Here is a 19,145-nt window from a genome sequence, read left to right as displayed (position 1 = left end):
GTTCTCCTCACCTCCCCTTCTCCTCACCCCCCACTCCCTGTGTTCTCCTAATCTCCCCTTCTCCTCAACCCCCCCCCCTGTGTTCTCCTCATCTCCCCTTCTCCTCACCTCCCACTCCACGTGTTCTCCTCATCTCCCCTTCTCCTCAGGCAGCTGCAGCCTTATAGGAAGCGCCGGCCCTGCTTTGGGGCCCAGGCCAGCTCGGGGCCCCAAGCAATTGCTTGGTTTGCTTGCCTGGTAGCGACGGGCCTGAGGATCGGCACGCTACGGGACAATCCTATATCGGCACAGTGCTGCTAAAAGGTTGCCTACCCCTGTTCTAGAGCATAAAGTAACAGCGTCCAGCTTTGAAAGCAGCCTCGCTGATGTTGCGCTGATGTTGTGCAGTAAAATGTGACATATCGTTGAGCTGGATACATAGATTGGCTTCTTGTCTCTAAAGGGTTCATTTGATTGTCTGCATTTTGAGACTAAACAAGTGGGTAAATAAAGAATACGCAATTTTCTCCTTAATTACTGTTTATCACATCCAACTAAACGTGTCTAAATGTATCTCCCGTGTGTAACCAGCGTCGGATTTGGCAAAACGCATTGATTTACAGGGAAAGCGTTTGTGGTTTGTGGGTTCTGTCTGTCTCTACCTGTTTGGGGTTTCATGTTTAGGATACAAGGTATCACCGGTTTGCTAAACTCTGTTATCAGATTCCCTCGTTTTCCCCAGAGACTTTGAGAAGCTTGGCTTCCGGGAATACACTGATTATAGGAATTGTCTCACCGATTAACACCCCAAAACATGTACGTTTAAGGATAAAGTAAAGAAATGAAATGAATACATTTTCTGTGATTGAGCATGGAATTACCGCGAGAGACTCAAACTTAAAGTCAAAATATGAGAACTGGAAGCCCAGCAGAGAATCTTCCAATTCACCGATTTTGGCCTAAATGTAAAACTCACTTTGAATTCCCGACAATTGTCATTTTAGTGAGTAACCCTGTATCTAGAAGGAAATCTAAACTCTGTCGGAAGAGTCTATTTACTAAACTGGGAATTGAGAGGAATTGGGAGATTTTGGGCTGGAATTGTGTTTTATTTTTCTAATTTAGCTATTTTTTGGCCTGAATTTTGCCGCTGCCTGCTCCCTTCCTCACCATTCCCACTTTAGTTAATAAAACATCCGAGGGTAGAATGAGCCTCTTTTTATGGTTATAACGTTTGTATCTTAGTGGAAGGTTTGGGGTTTATACACTGTATTGTTAACTAGGAATAGTTGAATTGTTAGAAGGGTTAACCCATTCAGTACAGGATTCTCAGCCCCCTGACACTGAAAGGGTTACATTGTTGACACACAGAGTAGGAAAGACAATGGATCCCATGGTCACAAAACTGCCCCACCCCCATTGTAAACTTCAATCACTCCTGTTACCATTGGCAACCATCAACAAATCTCTCCCGGCCATAGGAAACACTGCTGGATAAAATGAGAATATTCTGAGTGGGATTTACTGGCAGTATACCCCGCGTCAGCGTCCCCCACAACTGGAGGTAAGTGGGATTCTCTGTATTAAAAACTCTTAATGAGGTCAGTATCTCTTTAAATCCAAACCCCCTGATCCTCTTATGGCTATCACAGAGCTCCACAGCTACAAAACTCACAGTAACGGGTCCTATGTATTATTATATCACAGAGCTCCACAGCTACAAAACTCACAGTAATGGGTCCTATGTATTATTATATCACAGAGCTCCACAGCTACAAAACTCACAGTAACGGGTCCTATGTATTATTATATCACAGAGCTCCACAGCTACAAAACTCACAGTAACGGGTCCTATGTATTATTATATCACAGAGCTCCACAGCTACAAAACTCACAGTAATGGGTCCTATGTATTATTATATCACAGAGCTCCACAGCTACAAAACTCACAGTAACGGGTCCTATGTATTATTATATCACAGAGCTCCACAGCTACAAAACTCACAGTAATGGGTCCTATGTATTATATCACAGAGCTCCACAGCAATAAAACTCACAGTAATGGGTCCTATGTATTATTATATCACAGAGCTCCACAGCTACAAAACTCACAGTAACGGGTCCTATGTATTATTATATCACAGAGCTCCACAGCTACAAAACTCACAGTAACGGGTCCTATGTATTATTATATCACAGAGCTCCACACCAATAAAACTCACAGTAATGGGTCCTATGTATTATTATATCACAGAGCTCCACAGCTACAAAACTCACAGTAACGGGTCCTATGTATTATTATATCACAGAGCTCCACAGCTACAAAACTCACAGTAATGGGTCCTATGTATTATTATATCACAGAGCTCCACAGCTACAAAACTCACAGTAATGGGTCCTATGTATTATTATATCACAGAGCTCCACACCAATAAAACTCACAGTAATGGGCTGTGTCTAAAATGTCATCACAGGGCTTCACAACAATATAACTCACAGTAATGTGCATTGTTTAGGAGGGTCTCATAGAGCTCCATAGCAATAAAACTCACAGCTGTATGTAGGGTGTGTGTTTCATTGTGCTATATATCAATTAAACTCCCTTTTACAGGAATCCTGCACTGATATTAACAGAGCTCCACGTCAATAAACTCCCTGTTACAGGCAGTGTGTATTAATGTATCACAGAGCTCCACAGCAATAAACTCCCTGTTACAGGCAGTGTGTATAAATGTATCACAGAGCTCCACAGCAATAAAGCTCCCTGTTACAGGCAGTGTGTATAAATGTATCACAGAGCTCCACAGCAATAAAGCTCCCTGTTACAGGCAGTGTGTATAAATGTATCGCAGAGCTCCACAGCAATAAACTCCCGGTTACAGGCAGTGTGTATAAATGTATCACAGAGCTCCATAGCAATAAACTCCCTGTTACAGGCAGTGTGTATAAATGTATCACAGAGCTCCATAGCAATAAACTCCCTGTTACAGGCAGTGTGTATAAATGTATCACAGAGCCCCACAGTAATACACTCCCTGTTACAGGCAGTGTGTATAAATGTATCACAGAGCTCCATAGCAATAAACTCCCTTGTAGCGGAGAGCTGATTTCTCGCAGCTATTCTCCACTTTAGATCCAAGGGAGGCTCAGGAACAAGTCATTAGTAAATCCACAGCAGAGTTTCCAGCAGGTAAAAAGGTTCAGCGAAATCCCCACAGCACTCCCAATAACTGGACGACACACAGTTTCAGGAGTAGAACTGACAATCGTTTATTCCAAGGTTTCTTATAAAGCCTGCTCCCATGCAAGGGAGGGAACTACAGTAATTATGACAGTAACCAATACCATTCTTGTTACCTCCCACACATCTCCTCCCCTCAGAGTGAGTCATAATCCCCTTAAGTTGTACAGTACTTTACCCCAAACTTGGATGTACCCCTAAACCATCACATATCCTTAATATCAGGGTACCGCTAGGTAGCCCTGATCTGGGTGAATATAATATCCAAAATTCACCCAGATCGGACCAGGGGTTCGGTAGTTACAGGCAGGGGAAGTTTGACCGACCGCACACGAGTTGGTATCCGAAAAGGGTTCCACGAGAATGGGCCCTGCGGTCGGTCTCCGTTCGGCAGTTAAAACAGGCATTTATAATTGCCATCCACATTTACATTCACCTAGATAGTGATTCCCTCATTTGGTACTTTATTACTACCGAATGGGGATTCGTTATGTTTCTCCGTTCGGCAGTTACGGAGCTCTGGAGGTCTCAGCGGTGTTTGGTTGTTTGAGTGTCCGATTTGAGTTCCAGGCACTCGACGACCAAACACCGCTGGGATTTTCATGCGTAAGATGGCCGCCGCCACGTGTACGCATGCCGAATGGCGGCCACCCAGATACAATGCTAATGAGCCGGTTAACTTGCGGTTGGAAGGAATGTGAACTTTAATAGCCGGCACACTTCTCTCTGGGGTGGTCCCTCCGTTCGGTAGTTTCCATAAGTATATAGTACGGATGGAAACTACCGAATACCATACAATTCACATAATACACACACGAATAGCAATTTCAACATAGGGAAAACATATACAAACACAGTCACACCGGCATTTTGCAGGACAGGCTCACTGCATTCCGCTACACTGCTCCCCCTTGCCCACAAGCCGGCATACACAGTCTGATCCCACACGGATCGGCTTGGGGATGACCGGGGTGCTCACGGATCATTTCTCCAGATCAGTTTGTCGCGACAACCCGTCGGCGTTTCCATTTTGCTTACCCGGGCGGTATTGAATGTTAAAGTCAAAAGGCTGCAGCGCCAAACTCCAGCGCAGCAGCCTGGCATTGTCCCCAGCCACCCGGTTCAGCCAGACTAACGGGTTGTGATCCGTGAGCAGCGAAAAAGCCTGTCCGTACAAGTAGGGTTGCAATTTCTTCAAGGCCCACACCACAGCCAGGCATTCCTTCTCGATGGCGGCGTAGCTTACTTCCCGGGGTAAAAGTTTGCGACTGATGTAAGCCACGGGATGTTCTCCGCCATCGGCCCCGACTTGGCTCAATACTGCCCCCAATCCAAACATAGAAGCGTCTGTGTGAACAAGAAAACGTTTAGTTGGATTGGGAGCGGCCAAGACAGGGGCATTAACAAGTGCATCTTTCAAGTGTTGGAATGCCTGCTCACACTCCGGGGTCCAGGTTACTTGGCGGGGAAGGTTTTTACGTGTCAGGTCCGTGAGGGGTTTGGCCAGGGCACTATAATTGGGGACAAATTTCCGGTAATACCCTGCTGTCCCTAGGAAGGCTAACACCTGGGTTTTAGTTGTCGGGGTAGGCCACTGTGATACTGCAACTACTTTGGCGGGTTCCGGCTTCTGCTTACCACAGCCCACTCTGTGGCCCAGGTACTGTACCTCGGCCATCCCAATACTACATTTAGCTGGTTTTAGGGTCAAACCAGCCTCCCGGATCCTGTCTAGAACCGCTCCTATATGGGCCAAGTGTTCCTGCCAGGTATCGCTAAATATGGCAATATCATCGAGATATGCGCAGGTATAGTCTTGGAACCCATCTAGGAGGCGGTCCACCATCCGCTGGAAGGTAGCCGGCGCGTTTTTCATCCCAAACGGCATGACCTTAAATTGGTACAGGCCGAATGGGGTGACAAAGGCGGACTTAGGGATGGCTTCCGGGGCTAAGGGAATCTGCCAATACCCTTTGCACAGATCAATCGTGGTAAGGTATTGTCCCCTGGCCATCCGGTCTAGTAATTCATCGATCCTAGGCATCGGGTATGCGTCGGATACGGTCTTCTCATTCAGTCTCCTGTAGTCCACGCAAAAGCGGGTCGTGCCGTCCCGCTTTGGTACGAGGACCACTGGAGATGCCCAGGGACTATCTGAGGGCTCAATCACTCCTAACTGTATCATCTCCTCAATCTCTTTGCGCATATTCTCCCGGACCGCTTCAGGGATGCGGTATGGGGTCTGGCGCATGGGAAGTTGACCGGGGGTGTCTACTCGGTGGGTGGCCAGAGGGGTGTATCCAGGTACATTAGAAAAGGTCTCCTGCTTTTCCTGCAGGAGTTGTTGTACCTCGATACGCTCCTGTGGGCTCAACCGATCCCCCAATACAACTGCTCCTAAATCCCCAGCCAGCTGTCCATCTTCTAACAGATCGGGGAGGGGTAGGCTGTCGCTCTCTTCAGAGGTGGGGGCGCAGATAGCTGTCACCTCCTCTGAACGCTCCTGGTAAGGTTTCAGCATGTTCACATGGATCATGCGTCGCCCCCCATTCCCTGCGCAGTGGCCAATTATATACGTGGTGTCACATCGTTGTTCTACCACTTTATAAGGGCCTTGCCAGGCGGCCTGTAGCTTATCGTGTCGGACAGGTTTTAAAATTAAAACATTCTGTCCGACCTGAAAGCTGCGGTCCCTGGCGCCCCTATCGTACCAGGTGCGCTGACGCGTCTGAGCTGCCTGTAGGTTTTCCTTTACCGTCTTGGTGAGTGCTTCCAGGCGATCTCGGAGGGCCAACACATATGGTACAATAGGGGTACCGTCCACGCTACGGTCTCCCTCCCAGTGCTCTCTAATCAAGTCTAGGGGTCCCCTTACCCTCCTCCCAAACAGCAGTTCAAAGGGGGAAAATCCTGTAGATTCCTGCGGCACCTCCCTGTAAGCAAACAGTAAGTGCGGCAGGAATTTTTCCCAGTCTCGGTGAGTCTCGGCGAAGGTTCGGAGCATCTGTTTTAAGGTGCCATTGAACCGTTCGCAGAGCCCATTAGTCTGGGGGTGGTACGGAGCACTAATTATAGGCTTAATTTTGCAGAACTTCCAGAGTTGTTGGGTAACCTCTGCCGTGAACTGAGTGCCCTGATCCGAGATGATCTCCCTGGGTAACCCCATCCGGGAGAAAATCTGCATCAGCGCCTCAGCCACCGTCTCTGCATGTATATTCGTTAAAGCTACCGCCTCGGGGTAGCGAGTGGCATAGTCCACTACGGTCAGGATGTACCGTTTGCCCGAGGGGCTAGGTTTCCGGAAGGGGCCTACAATATCTACGGCAACCCTATGAAAGGGTTCTTCAATTATGGGTAGGGGGTGCAGCCTCGCCTTACGTTTATCCCCCCTCTTTCCCACCCTCTGGCACGTGTCGCAGGTATTACAGTACCTGCGTACCTCCTGGCTAATCCCTGGCCAGAAGAAACTTTGGGTCAATCGATATCTGGTACGGCTGACCCCCAAATGTCCGGATAGCGGAATATCGTGCGCTATCTGGAGTAATTCGGTTCGGTACCTCTGAGGTACCACCAGCTGCCTTGTAGCAATGGGGTCTGACCCATCTATCTGTTTACTTGTTTCCCGGTACAATAGCTGTCTGTCCCATACAAATCTTTCCCCCTCTGCCCCCGGTTGGATAGAGGTGACCTTGTCTCGGTATACCTGTAAGGTAGGGTCAGTGATTACCTCGGCTACAAACTCGTCAGGAGGGGCCCAAGGGATACAGTCTAGGGAAGGGGAGGAATTTCTTACCTGGACCTCCGGCAGTGCGTTGTTTTGTTGGGTGCGGGCCTGTTGCCTGGTGACTACTGGGTGTGCTTCTTCAGTAGTTTGTGGTTCAAATGCGGAGGTGAGTTTGCCCAGATCATTCCCCAGGACCACCTCAGCAGGTAATTGCGGCATTAGTCCCACTTCCACATTCCCGAACCCCGCACCCCAATGCAAATGTACCCTGGCTGTGTCTAGCCGATACACGGCTCCCCCTGCAACCCTGACAGCCACAGTCTTATTCAGCTTGGCCTTGTCCGAAACCAAATGGCTTTGCACCAGGGTGATAGTGGCTCCCGAGTCTCGGAGCCCCTGCATAGGCTTCCCTTCCAGATATACGGTCTGCCTATGGTGCTGGCGGTTATCCGCATGTGCCTGTAAGGGGTTGGCCTCATGCAGCACTTCCCACTGTTCCACAGTCGTGACTGGAACGGCAGAGCTGTAGGGAAGTGGTACCTCGTCCTGGTAATGATGTGCTGCTGCTCTTGGTGGTGGTGGTGGAGGCCCTGGTCGGATCCAGGTGTTGCGTTCCCTGGACTGCGGACAATCTCGCTGGTAATGTCCCCACCTCTGGCATCGGTGGCATTGCACAGAAGCAGGTGTGCGGTATCTCTGCTGCGCTGCTGCTGGTGCTGGTGGAGGAAGGGGTCTTGGTGGGGGTTGAGGGTTAGGAGAAAATGAATTTACCCCTAGTGGCCGCATGGCCGGTTTGGTACCCACTGCCTTGGTTTGTCTGCGAGCATCCATAAAGTCATCTGCCTTTTTGGCAGCCTCGGTGAGGGTGGTGGGGTTACGATCCCTCACCCATTCCTGTAGTTCTGAGGATATACCCTCATAAAACTGCTCCAACAGCAGCATTTGTAACAAGTCCTCCATGGACCTCGCTTTACTCGACTGCATCCACCCAAGAGCTGCCCTTTCTAGTCGGCAAGCCCACTCTGCATGTGAATCTTTGTCCACCTTTTTCAATTCCCTGAAACGTCTCCGGTATGCCTCTGCTGTTATTGCATACCGGGCCAGGATAATCTCTTTCACCCGGTTATAGTTCCTAATTTCCACATCTGGTACAGTGCGGTAGGCTTCCGCTGCCCTTCCTGACAGCCGTCCTGCTAATATGGGTACCCACTCTTCCCTTGGTATGTTATGCAGTGTACACAGTCTCTCAAAGTCCTGGAGGAAGGCATCTGTAACGGATCACCTGGCACCCCGACTGAGTACCTCCGTTAATGGATGCTCCTAGTGCTTCCTGAGGGGTCCAAGCACTCTGGCAGACACCATAATCACCGAATCCAAGAAACCTTTAAATTCTCCCAAGCGTATGAATGCTGTAGACCATTGAATAGGAACCATACGAATAGGCTTGTACCCCTAGCAGTCAACTGGAACAGCATACAATAAATCCTTCCCCCAATAATGAGACGACACATCACTTTGAGGTTAAAACAGGAACTCTCGACTGGCTCATCCAGCCTGGCTTTTATTACACTAATCCACATACAGGCCACACCCAGGGGGAGGCATAAAATAACCAATCACATACATGGTTCAGCCCACACATCCCCTCCCCTCAGATAACATTAAACTCAATTATCCGGTACACTTTTTCAGCCAAGTTCTGGATGTACCCCAAAACCCGGGGGTACACCTTTAAATCCAGCATCGCTGGATAGCCCTTATTCAGGGGAACAACATATCCAAAATTCAAGTAATTCGGATGAATGGTTCGTGAGATATGGGGTTCCAAAGATTTGACCGACCGCATGGGTAAAGTATCCGAAAACAGTTCCATGCATTTTGGCCCTGCGGTCGGTCACAAACAAGGGAATGAAAACAGGCGAATTGCCTGTGTTATAGAGCCTGGAGAGGGTTTGAATGAATTCCCTTGTTTATGGGGCTCTTTCTACCGAACGGCGGGTCATTCGGTAGTTTCCATACGAATTTCTGGAAGTATGGAGGTCTCAGCGGTGTTTGCCTAGTCAAGTGTCCGATTTTAGTTCCAGACACTCGACGGCAAAACACCGCTGTTCGGTAGTTTAAGATGGCCGCCGCCACGTGTTTGTTTCCCGAATGGCGGCCACCCAGAGGACAAAGACCACACTGCACTGATTGCCAATTACCTGTTTGCAACATTGTTGCAAACGGTAATTGGAGGCACACTCATTCCTGGGTGGTCTGGTTGTTCGGTAGTTTCACTCAATATACTGAATGGAGTGATTCTACCGAACAATCAGATGAATGTTGCATACAAATCACCCAGGATACACTTAACACATCTATAAATACATATATAATATTACAGGCAGTACACTCGAATATGCTTCACAGTCTTAAAGGGACAGTAGTCCCAAAAGTCCCAATATGTCCATAGATGCTGTTAAAAGGGCCAGTAGCAGCAATATACAGTACAATATGCCCCAAATAACCCAGGGGCCATAGTCAGTAGGTAGGAGGCTAGCAAACAGGCTTCTCCAGGGCCCAGTGGCGAGGTTGGTTTCGCCACATTTCTCCCCTTTTCCAAACAGACTAACAGGGTACCTGACCTCTTGCCGGTCAGTGCCCTTGTTAGTCCAGCAGCCCACCCACAAAACAGAAACAGCAGTACAGCCCACCCACAATAAATGGTTACTACACCTGAGTAATGGAAAAACTTGTCCAGGTCCAGGTGCCTCACCCCGGCTGTGTGGGGGACTGGTAGGCTGTTTTGGTGGGTTGCTGAGTGGGCAGAGACCAGCGGTACTCTGCCCTGGTGCCAGCACTACTACAGGAGTAGTCTGGTTGGAGCCTGGTTGCTGGAGACCGACTGTCTCCCCTTTGGCTAAACAGCCCTGTTGTGGGGGGGCAGGACCGACCGTCCCTACCCCCTGTGCTGGAAGTGCAGAGACCACGGTCCCATCTGCACAGGTGTGGGGCTTACAGTCTCCCCCTGGTACATTAAGCTGCCGCTGGGGAGAGGTGGTAACCAGCTCCTCTCCCATTAGAACACTCTGCCCATTGATGATCCGCCGCTGGGGAGAGGTGGTAACAATCTCCTCTCCCATGCCTACTTTCAGTCTTTGTGGAGGGAGACCGACTGTCTCTCCTCCCAATTCAGTGTCCTGCTGCTGGGGAATAGAGACTGGGCTCTCTATTCCCAAAAAATCACGCTGCTGCTGGGGGGTAGGACCAACTACCTCTGCCCCCTGTAACTCAGCCTTCCGCTGGGGAGGGAGGACGCTGCTCTCCTCTCCCTGCACTTCACACTGCATTCCCGGCATATCACTCTGCTGCTGGGGGATAGGACCAACTACCTCTGCCCCCTGTAACTCAGCCTGCCGCTGGGGAATGGAGACTGGGCTCCCAATTCCCTGCAATTCACACTGCCGCTGGGGAATGGAGACTGGGCTCCCAATTCCCAACAAATCACACTGCCGCTGGGGAGGGAGGACGGCCCCTTCAGCTCCCTGTAACTTGGGCGCAGAGACCACGGTCCCATCTGCGCTGGTGTGGGGCTTACGGTCTCCCCTTGGTGGGTTAGGCTGCCGCTGGAGAGAGGGTGTAACAAGCTCCTCTCTCTGAACTGTAACCTGCCGCTGGGGAGCAAGGATGGCCCCTTCAGCTCCCTGTAACTTGGGCACAGAGACCACGGTCCCATCTGCGCTGGTGAGGGGTTTACTGTCTCCCCTTGGTGGGTTAGGTTGTCGGTGGGGAGAGGGGGTAACAAACTCCTCTCCCTTACACACCTTCAACCGCTGGGGAGAGGGGATAACAGGCTCCTCTCCCTGCACCGTAGACTGCCGCTGGGGAGCAAGAACGGCACTTTCAGCTCCCTGTAACGCACACTGCCGCTGGGGATCTGGGCCGACTGCCCAGCATCCCTGTAGGGCCGGTAGAGAGACCGCAGTCCCATCTCCACCTGCCATCTGTGGGTCTTCCCAGGACCAATCCGTGAGGCCCCTCAACATTTGTGAGTAAGGGCCACCTGCTTCCCCACCTGGCAACTCTGGCTGCTGCTGGGGATCTGGGCCGGCTGCCCAGCATCCCGGTGGGCCCGGTGGAGAGACCTTGGTCCCATCTCTACCTGCCTGTTGTGGTTCCTCACAGGACCAGTCTATGAGGACCCCCACTTCGGGTTCCTCCCGCCGCCTCAGGGAAAGACGGCTAACCTCCTCGGATGCAGCCTCTACTCGGCTGCTGTAACGCTCCTGCTGCTGAGCATACTTCCTCTCTTTCGCCAACCGGAATTCTCGGTCCAGCCTTGTGTTTCGCTCAGCCATGACCTGGTTCCAGATCACCCGGCGTGTCTCCATGGGTATATCATCCCCATACTCGGCCACTCGCTGCCTCACCTCGGCCAGCCAATCATCTCCAGAGCCAGAACCTTCCATACTAGTCTGCTCCCAGGGGCGCTGCACGACTGCTAGCGTTGCCCTCAATTTGTAAATCCAAACGTACTGTGTCTCCGAGCTGCTTTACCTCGCACTAGGACGCCATCCCACCGCTGCCACCAATGTAACGGATCACCTGGCACCCCGACTGAGTACCTCCGTTAATGGATGCTCCTAGTGCTTCCTGAGGGGTCCAAGCACTCTGGCAGACACCATAATCACCGAATCCAAGAAACCTTTAAATTCTCCCAAGCGTATGAATGCTGTAGACCATTGAATAGGAACCATACGAATAGGCTTGTACCCCTAGCAGTCAACTGGAACAGCATACAATAAATCCTTCCCCCAATAATGAGACGACACATCACTTTGAGGTTAAAACAGGAACTCTCGACTGGCTCATCCAGCCTGGCTTTTATTACACTAATCCACATACAGGCCACACCCAGGGGGAGGCATAAAATAACCAATCACATACATGGTTCAGCCCACACATCCCCTCCCCTCAGATAACATTAAACTCAATTATCCGGTACACTTTTTCAGCCAAGTTCTGGATGTACCCCAAAACCCGGGGGTACACCTTTAAATCCAGCATCGCTGGATAGCCCTTATTCAGGGGAACAACATATCCAAAATTCAAGTAATTCGGATGAATGGTTCGTGAGATATGGGGTTCCAAAGATTTGACCGACCGCATGGGTAAAGTATCCGAAAACAGTTCCATGCATTTTGGCCCTGCGGTCGGTCACAAACAAGGGAATGAAAACAGGCGAATTGCCTGTGTTATAGAGCCTGGAGAGGGTTTGAATGAATTCCCTTGTTTATGGGGCTCTTTCTACCGAACGGCGGGTCATTCGGTAGTTTCCATACGAATTTCTGGAAGTATGGAGGTCTCAGCGGTGTTTGCCTAGTCAAGTGTCCGATTTTAGTTCCAGACACTCGACGGCAAAACACCGCTGTTCGGTAGTTTAAGATGGCCGCCGCCACGTGTTTGTTTCCCGAATGGCGGCCACCCAGAGGACAAAGACCACACTGCACTGATTGCCAATTACCTGTTTGCAACATTGTTGCAAACGGTAATTGGAGGCACACTCATTCCTGGGTGGTCTGGTTGTTCGGTAGTTTCACTCAATATACTGAATGGAGTGATTCTACCGAACAATCAGATGAATGTTGCATACAAATCACCCAGGATACACTTAACACATCTATAAATACATATATAATATTACAGGCAGTACACTCGAATATGCTTCACAGTCTTAAAGGGACAGTAGTCCCAAAAGTCCCAATATGTCCATAGATGCTGTTAAAAGGGCCAGTAGCAGCAATATACAGTACAATATGCCCCAAATAACCCAGGGGCCATAGTCAGTAGGTAGGAGGCTAGCAAACAGGCTTCTCCAGGGCCCAGTGGCGAGGTTGGTTTCGCCACATTTCTCCCCTTTTCCAAACAGACTAACAGGGTACCTGACCTCTTGCCGGTCAGTGCCCTTGTTAGTCCAGCAGCCCACCCACAAAACAGAAACAGCAGTACAGCCCACCCACAATAAATGGTTACTACACCTGAGTAATGGAAAAACTTGTCCAGGTCCAGGTGCCTCACCCCGGCTGTGTGGGGGACTGGTAGGCTGTTTTGGTGGGTTGCTGAGTGGGCAGAGACCAGCGGTACTCTGCCCTGGTGCCAGCACTACTACAGGAGTAGTCTGGTTGGAGCCTGGTTGCTGGAGACCGACTGTCTCCCCTTTGGCTAAACAGCCCTGTTGTGGGGGGGCAGGACCGACCGTCCCTACCCCCTGTGCTGGAAGTGCAGAGACCACGGTCCCATCTGCACAGGTGTGGGGCTTACAGTCTCCCCCTGGTACATTAAGCTGCCGCTGGGGAGAGGTGGTAACCAGCTCCTCTCCCATTAGAACACTCTGCCCATTGATGATCCGCCGCTGGGGAGAGGTGGTAACAATCTCCTCTCCCATGCCTACTTTCAGTCTTTGTGGAGGGAGACCGACTGTCTCTCCTCCCAATTCAGTGTCCTGCTGCTGGGGAATAGAGACTGGGCTCTCTATTCCCAAAAAATCACGCTGCTGCTGGGGGGTAGGACCAACTACCTCTGCCCCCTGTAACTCAGCCTTCCGCTGGGGAGGGAGGACGCTGCTCTCCTCTCCCTGCACTTCACACTGCATTCCCGGCATATCACTCTGCTGCTGGGGGATAGGACCAACTACCTCTGCCCCCTGTAACTCAGCCTGCCGCTGGGGAATGGAGACTGGGCTCCCAATTCCCTGCAATTCACACTGCCGCTGGGGAATGGAGACTGGGCTCCCAATTCCCAACAAATCACACTGCCGCTGGGGAGGGAGGACGGCCCCTTCAGCTCCCTGTAACTTGGGCGCAGAGACCACGGTCCCATCTGCGCTGGTGTGGGGCTTACGGTCTCCCCTTGGTGGGTTAGGCTGCCGCTGGAGAGAGGGTGTAACAAGCTCCTCTCTCTGAACTGTAACCTTCCGCTGGGGAGCAAGGATGGCCCCTTCAGCTCCCTGTAACTTGGGCACAGAGACCACGGTCCCATCTGCGCTGGTGAGGGGTTTACTGTCTCCCCTTGGTGGGTTAGGTTGTCGGTGGGGAGAGGGGGTAACAAACTCCTCTCCCTTACACACCTTCAACCGCTGGGGAGAGGGGATAACAGGCTCCTCTCCCTGCACCGTAGACTGCCGCTGGGGAGCAAGAACGGCACTTTCAGCTCCCTGTAACGCACACTGCCGCTGGGGATCTGGGCCGACTGCCCAGCATCCCTGTAGGGCCGGTAGAGAGACCGCAGTCCCATCTCCACCTGCCATCTGTGGGTCTTCCCAGGACCAATCCGTGAGGCCCCTCAACATTTGTGAGTAAGGGCCACCTGCTTCCCCACCTGGCAACTCTGGCTGCTGCTGGGGATCTGGGCCGGCTGCCCAGCATCCCGGTGGGCCCGGTGGAGAGACCTTGGTCCCATCTCTACCTGCCTGTTGTGGTTCCTCACAGGACCAGTCTATGAGGACCCCCACTTCGGGTTCCTCCCGCCGCCTCAGGGAAAGACGGCTAACCTCCTCGGATGCAGCCTCTACTCGGCTGCTGTAACGCTCCTGCTGCTGAGCATACTTCCTCTCTTTCGCCAACCGGAATTCTCGGTCCAGCCTTGTGTTTCGCTCAGCCATGACCTGGTTCCAGATCACCCGGCGTGTCTCCATGGGTATATCATCCCCATACTCGGCCACTCGCTGCCTCACCTCGGCCAGCCAATCATCTCCAGAGCCAGAACCTTCCATACTAGTCTGCTCCCAGGGGCGCTGCACGACTGCTAGCGTTGCCCTCAATTTGTAAATCCAAACGTACTGTGTCTCCGAGCTGCTTTACCTCGCACTAGGACGCCATCCCACCGCTGCCACCAATGTAACGGATCACCTGGCACCCCGACTGAGTACCTCCGTTAATGGATGCTCCTAGTGCTTCCTGAGGGGTCCAAGCACTCTGGCAGACACCATAATCACCGAATCCAAGAAACCTTTAAATTCTCCCAAGCGTATGAATGCTGTAGACCATTGAATAGGAACCATACGAATAGGCTTGTACCCCTAGCAGTCAACTGGAACAGCATACAATAAATCCTTCCCCCAATAATGAGACGACACATCACTTTGAGGTTAAAACAGGAACTCTCGACTGGCTCATCCAGCCTGGCTTTTATTACACTAATCCACATACAGGCCACACCCAGGGGGAGGCATAAAATAACCAATCACATACATGGTTCAGCCCACACATCCCCTCCCCTCAGATAACATTAAACTCAATTATCCGGTACACTTTTTCAGCCAAGTTCTGGATGTACCCCAAAACCCGGGGGTACACCTTTAAATCCAGCATCGCTGGATAGCCCTTATTCAGGGGAACAACATATCCAAAATTCAAGTAATTCGGATGAATGGTTCGTGAGATATGGGGTTCCAAAGATTTGACCGACCGCATGGGTAAAGTATCCGAAAACAGTTCCATGCATTTTGGCCCTGCGGTCGGTCACAAACAAGGGAATGAAAACAGGCGAATTGCCTGTGTTATAGAGCCTGGAGAGGGTTTGAATGAATTCCCTTGTTTATGGGGCTCTTTCTACCGAACGGCGGGTCATTCGGTAGTTTCCATACGAATTTCTGGAAGTATGGAGGTCTCAGCGGTGTTTGCCTAGTCAAGTGTCCGATTTTAGTTCCAGACACTCGACGGCAAAACACCGCTGTTCGGTAGTTTAAGATGGCCGCCGCCACGTGTTTGTTTCCCGAATGGCGGCCACCCAGAGGACAAAGACCACACTGCACTGATTGCCAATTACCTGTTTGCAACATTGTTGCAAACGGTAATTGGAGGCACACTCATTCCTGGGTGGTCTGGTTGTTCGGTAGTTTCACTCAATATACTGAATGGAGTGATTCTACCGAACAATCAGATGAATGTTGCATACAAATCACCCAGGATACACTTAACACATCTATAAATACATATATAATATTACAGGCAGTACACTCGAATATGCTTCACAGTCTTAAAGGGACAGTAGTCCCAAAAGTCCCAATATGTCCATAGATGCTGTTAAAAGGGCCAGTAGCAGCAATATACAGTACAATATGCCCCAAATAACCCAGGGGCCATAGTCAGTAGGTAGGAGGCTAGCAAACAGGCTTCTCCAGGGCCCAGTGGCGAGGTTGGTTTCGCCACATTTCTCCCCTTTTCCAAACAGACTAACAGGGTACCTGACCTCTTGCCGGTCAGTGCCCTTGTTAGTCCAGCAGCCCACCCACAAAACAGAAACAGCAGTACAGCCCACCCACAATAAATGGTTACTACACCTGAGTAATGGAAAAACTTGTCCAGGTCCAGGTGCCTCACCCCGGCTGTGTGGGGGACTGGTAGGCTGTTTTGGTGGGTTGCTGAGTGGGCAGAGACCAGCGGTACTCTGCCCTGGTGCCAGCACTACTACAGGAGTAGTCTGGTTGGAGCCTGGTTGCTGGAGACCGACTGTCTCCCCTTTGGCTAAACAGCCCTGTTGTGGGGGGGCAGGACCGACCGTCCCTACCCCCTGTGCTGGAAGTGCAGAGACCACGGTCCCATCTGCACAGGTGTGGGGCTTACAGTCTCCCCCTGGTACATTAAGCTGCCGCTGGGGAGAGGTGGTAACCAGCTCCTCTCCCATTAGAACACTCTGCCCATTGATGATCCGCCGCTGGGGAGAGGTGGTAACAATCTCCTCTCCCATGCCTACTTTCAGTCTTTGTGGAGGGAGACCGACTGTCTCTCCTCCCAATTCAGTGTCCTGCTGCTGGGGAATAGAGACTGGGCTCTCTATTCCCAAAAAATCACGCTGCTGCTGGGGGGTAGGACCAACTACCTCTGCCCCCTGTAACTCAGCCTTCCGCTGGGGAGGGAGGACGCTGCTCTCCTCTCCCTGCACTTCACACTGCATTCCCGGCATATCACTCTGCTGCTGGGGGATAGGACCAACTACCTCTGCCCCCTGTAACTCAGCCTGCCGCTGGGGAATGGAGACTGGGCTCCCAATTCCCTGCAATTCACACTGCCGCTGGGGAATGGAGACTGGGCTCCCAATTCCCAACAAATCACACTGCCGCTGGGGAGGGAGGACGGCCCCTTCAGCTCCCTGTAACTTGGGCGCAGAGACCACGGTCCCATCTGCGCTGGTGTGGGGCTTACGGTCTCCCCTTGGTGGGTTAGGCTGCCGCTGGAGAGAGGGTGTAACAAGCTCCTCTCTCTGAACTGTAACCTGCCGCTGGGGAGCAAGGATGGCCCCTTCAGCTCCCTGTAACTTGGGCACAGAGACCACGGTCCCATCTGCGCTGGTGAGGGGTTTACTGTCTCCCCTTGGTGGGTTAGGTTGTCGGTGGGGAGAGGGGGTAACAAACTCCTCTCCCTTACACACCTTCAACCGCTGGGGAGAGGGGATAACAGGCTCCTCTCCCTGCACCGTAGACTGCCGCTGGGGAGCAAGAACGGCACTTTCAGCTCCCTGTAACGCACACTGCCGCTGGGGATCTGGGCCGACTGCCCAGCATCCCTGTAGGGCCGGTAGAGAGACCGCAGTCCCATCTCCACCTGCCATCTGTGGGTCTTCCCAGGACCAATCCGTGAGGCCCCTCAACATTTGTGAGTAAGGGCCACCTGCTTCCCCACCTGGCAACTCTGGCTGCTGCTGGGGATCTGGGCCGGCTGCCCAGCATCCCGGTGGGCCCGGTGGAGAGACCTTGGTCCCATCTCTACCTGCCTGTTGTGGTTCCTCACAGGACCAGTCTATGAGGACCCCCACTTCGGGTTCCTCCCGCCGCCTCAGGGAAAGACGGCTAACCTCCTCGGATGCAGCCTCTACTCGGCTGCTGTAACGCTCCTGCTGCTGAGCATACTTCCTCTCTTTCGCCAACCGGAATTCTCGGTCCAGCCTTGTGTTTCGCTCAGCCATGACCTGGTTCCAGATCACCCGGCGTGTCTCCATGGGTATATCATCCCCATACTCGGCCACTCGCTGCCTCACCTCGGCCAGCCAATCATCTCCAGAGCCAGAACCTTCCATACTAGTCTGCTCCCAGGGGCGCTGCACGACTGCTAGCGTTGCCCTCAATTTGTAAATCCAAACGTACTGTGTCTCCGAGCTGCTTTACCTCGCACTAGGACGCCATCCCACCGCTGCCACCAATGTAACGGATCACCTGGCACCCCGACTGAGTACCTCCGTTAATGGATGCTCCTAGTGCTTCCTGAGGGGTCCAAGCACTCTGGCAGACACCATAATCACCGAATCCAAGAAACCTTTAAATTCTCCCAAGCGTATGAATGCTGTAGACCATTGAATAGGAACCATACGAATAGGCTTGTACCCCTAGCAGTCAACTGGAACAGCATACAATAAATCCTTCCCCCAATAATGAGACGACACATCACTTTGAGGTTAAAACAGGAACTCTCGACTGGCTCATCCAGCCTGGCTTTTATTACACTAATCCACATACAGGCCACACCCAGGGGGAGGCATAAAATAACCAATCACATACATGGTTCAGCCCACACATCCCCTCCCCTCAGATAACATTAAACTCAATTATCCGGTACACTTTTTCAGCCAAGTTCTGGATGTACCCCAAAACCCGGGGGTACACCTTTAAATCCAGCATCGCTGGATAGCCCTTATTCAGGGGAACAACATATCCAAAATTCAAGTAATTCGGATGAATGGTTCGTGAGATATGGGGTTCCAAAGATTTGACCGACCGCATGGGTAAAGTATCCGAAAACAGTTCCATGCATTTTGGCCCTGCGGTCGGTCACAAACAAGGGAATGAAAACAGGCGAATTGCCTGTGTTATAGAGCCTGGAGAGGGTTTGAATGAATTCCCTTGTTTATGGGGCTCTTTCTACCGAACGGCGGGTCATTCGGTAGTTTCCATACGAATTTCTGGAAGTATGGAGGTCTCAGCGGTGTTTGCCTAGTCAAGTGTCCGATTTTAGTTCCAGACACTCGACGGCAAAACACCGCTGTTCGGTAGTTTAAGATGGCCGCCGCCACGTGTTTGTTTCCCGAATGGCGGCCACCCAGAGGACAAAGACCACACTGCACTGATTGCCAATTACCTGTTTGCAACATTGTTGCAAACGGTAATTGGAGGCACACTCATTCCTGGGTGGTCTGGTTGTTCGGTAGTTTCACTCAATATACTGAATGGAG

General features: G+C 51.5%; 1 protein-coding gene across 1 annotated transcript in view; it reads left to right on the top strand.

Annotated features, from left to right (window-relative positions):
• Positions 1-1,457: 1,457 nt before the first annotated feature.
• The window catches only part of LMNTD1 (lamin tail domain containing 1), a 161,527-nt gene continuing 143,839 nt past the window's right edge, over positions 1,458-19,145 (top strand). Inside the window, exon 1 of the mRNA XM_063446105.1 lies at positions 1,458-1,543. The gene's annotated coding sequence lies outside the window, so the exon portion shown is untranslated. The remainder of the gene's footprint in view (positions 1,544-19,145) is intronic.

Source organism: Pelobates fuscus, chromosome 3, assembly GCF_036172605.1.
Source record: "Pelobates fuscus isolate aPelFus1 chromosome 3, aPelFus1.pri, whole genome shotgun sequence".
NCBI classification, from domain to species: Eukaryota; Metazoa; Chordata; class Amphibia; order Anura; family Pelobatidae; genus Pelobates; species Pelobates fuscus.
This window is presented reverse-complemented; position numbering and strand designations above follow the sequence as displayed.